This window comes from Penaeus monodon, chromosome 18 (assembly GCF_015228065.2).
Source record: "Penaeus monodon isolate SGIC_2016 chromosome 18, NSTDA_Pmon_1, whole genome shotgun sequence".
NCBI classification, from domain to species: Eukaryota; Metazoa; Arthropoda; class Malacostraca; order Decapoda; family Penaeidae; genus Penaeus; species Penaeus monodon.
The window spans coordinates 11,778,044-11,781,273 of NC_051403.1; positions in this window are offsets into that span (position 1 = coordinate 11,778,044).

Genomic DNA, 3,230 nt, shown 5'->3' on the forward strand with positions numbered 1-3,230 from the left:
AAATTTATCTCAGGATCCCTGTGACAGATTGGGAAAAATTAGCTCGAGTCACTAATTATGCATGTGGAGAAAGAACTTAACTAGTTAACTAGACCTAATTTCTTCTTCTTCAGTGATAGTATCTTAATAACAAATATTGAAGTGTTCTTTTGCCTTCAGACAAGAATTCTCGCTTCATTTCATTAGCTTCAAATTACTGTTCCGATAGACACAACTACTGCATCTTGGGATCATGTTATTACCTAGGAATTCATATATGCCCTTCTACAGATCAATAGTTCTTTGAATATAGTCCTAATATAATCCTTTGATATAGTCCATAAAATCTCCTTCTTTGATATAATCCTGAGTCCTTTAGTCACACCTGAAACGTAGGATAACTCTATGGTTAAAGACCAGATTCTTTGGCATCCCATCTTTACAACGTCTCCTCGGAAATACCCTAAGAAAGAGGCTATAATTTCATAGCAAGTTATAGAAGAGTCTTTCACTTCTTCTTCTTCTTTTAACGGTAGGTTCATGTCTGGGCCGCCGTGGTCACAGCATGATACTTAATTGTAGTTTTCATGTTGTGAAGCTCTTGGAGTGAGTACGTGGTAGGGTCCCCAGTTCCTTTCCACGGAGAGTGCCGGTGTTACCTTTTTAGGTAATCATTCTCTCTATTTTATCTGGGCTTGGGACCAGCACTGACTTGGGCTGGCTTGGCCAAGCAGTGGCAATCGAGGTGAAGTTCCTTGTCCAAGGGAACAACGCGCCGGCCGGTGACTCGAACCCTTTTAGTAAACCCTCACTTTACTATAAGACCCATTGTGTCTTAATAAAATGAAAACATGTTGCTCGCTGAAATAGTGATGATTATGAGAACATAGCAACATTTGGTACCACGTGTGTCTTGCTGGCATACTAATTTAAGATAGAAATGAAGTTTATGATAGTCTTTCAACTAACTGTTTTATATTACACATCAAGGCATGTAAATATTTCGGCAAATAATTCAGTCTTTGAGGTGAAGCCAGATTATCCGGTTATTAATCAAAATCTTTGTTTATTAATTTTCGTTCAAAAACTATCATTTGATAATCATCTTCGTCTTCTACTTCGTTATTCTTTTTTTTTCCTTCATAAACATCCTCATCAAAATATCAACTACCTTTTCTTCGATAATTCTAGGAATTTTAACATTCAATTTGCCTACATGAAAACAATCATAACCAACATTATCAATTACCTATTATTACCAAAAAGAAGAATCGCCGTTATAGTATAGTTATTCCTTGAATTTCATTGCGTTTTCTGTCACAGTATGAAAATGTTATGGTAAACTTGTGAACTTGACAGATAAGAAATAGAGATTAGTTAGAAACACAGATAGACAGGTAGATAATAGATAAACAGAAAAAAAATACAGATATAGATAAACAGATGGATAGGCAGACAGATAGACAGATAAATAGTTAGACAGATAGACAGGTAGTAGCGACATGCACACACACAAACACACACACACACACACTCTCTCTCTCTCTCTCTCTCTCTCTCTCTCTCTCTCCTCTCTCTCTCTCTCTCTCTCTCTCTCTCCTCTCTCTCTCTCTCTCTCTCTCTCTCTCTCTCTCTCTCTCTCTCTCTCTCTCTCTCTCTCTCTCTCTCTCTCTCTCTGCTTACTTCCCTTTCAGTCTCAACAGATTACTTTAAACTGTCCGATGTTGCAGGCCTTACCCAAGTCCATGATGCATTTGTTGCACGATGCATGCATTATTATCATAACTTTTTTTCTTTCTTTTTTTCTCTTTTTTACGGATAGATATTCAGATAGAGGGAGAGACAGACAAACAAACAGGCGGGTAGATAGACGGGTTGGAAGATCAACAGAAAAGATTTACTGATAAAAATATATGTAATATATAGTATATGTTGTATATATATACACATATGTGTTCATACAGATAGATAGATAGATAAACAGACAGACAGACAAATTAATAGATTGATAAATAGATAGATAGATAGGCAGATAGATAGATAGATATATAGATAGATAGATAGATAGATATAGAGATAGATAGATATAGATAGATAGATAGATAGATAGATAGATAGACAGAGAGAGAGAGAGAGAGAGAGAGAGAGAGAGAGAGAGAATGGCACATCAGTGTTAACATATTACTTTACCTAATTTCTGGTGCTTGATTTTACGAGACAGCCCGTATTACGAAAAATGTGCAGACAGATTTTAAAATATTAGCCACGCAGCTGTTAACCTGATTTATAACGGTACAAATCTTTAAAGCGTCCCTTTTTTTTAAGGGTCAAAACTTTTTTTTTCTTTTTCTTTTCTTTTCTTTTATTACGACAAATTTACAAGAAAACAAGGGGTGAAAGTCGGTGCATTTTGCTATAATTCGTCACGATGGTTGAATACACATATATGCTTAAATCAATGTCGAATGGAGATAAAAATGGAAATGATATGCAAATTCGAATAAATGCGATGTATATATATATTTTTTTCTATATCTGAGATGTCTTCACGATGAAAGAAATGTATAAACTGAACGGAGAACGCGATGTGTGTCTGACAATTGAACAAAACGATGAAATTAGCCTCGAAGCAAAATGGAAATATCAAGGGAGGAAAACAAATGGAGAAAACAAACAAATGAATGCCTTAGAAGCTTCCACACAAATAATTCGCTCGTTACAGTATAATGGCACACGATAATTCAAAGAGAAAGGAAGAGAATGCTTCATATAACACGTGAAGTTTGCGTGTAATCTAATCGGAGACGACTCCCCCCCCCTCCCCCTCCCTATCCCCACCTTCCCCTCTTGTCATCAGCCTTAACGACCTCTATCCCCTCAGCCTATCCCCACCCCTTACCCCTATACGCTGGTTATAGATAACACAATATAAACAAATTCAAACCCAAGGACCTTCTCACCCCCTTTACTGTACTAACTAAATAGCTATAAAATTATATATAATGATATATAACTATATAATGATATCCCAAATTATATAACCCTCCTCCCACCTCCTTAACTATTATCAGCCCTAACCCGCAACAATGGGTAATTAAGCCAATGATCATTAACACGTATATGGCACACAGAGAGATGAATTAGGCTCTGATTTTTTACGACTTCCTGGCCTCTCTGAAACCATACATATTTTCTCATCAATAGTTAAATGACCCTTTTTTTGGGGTGTTCGTGGGAGTGGGGGGACGGGG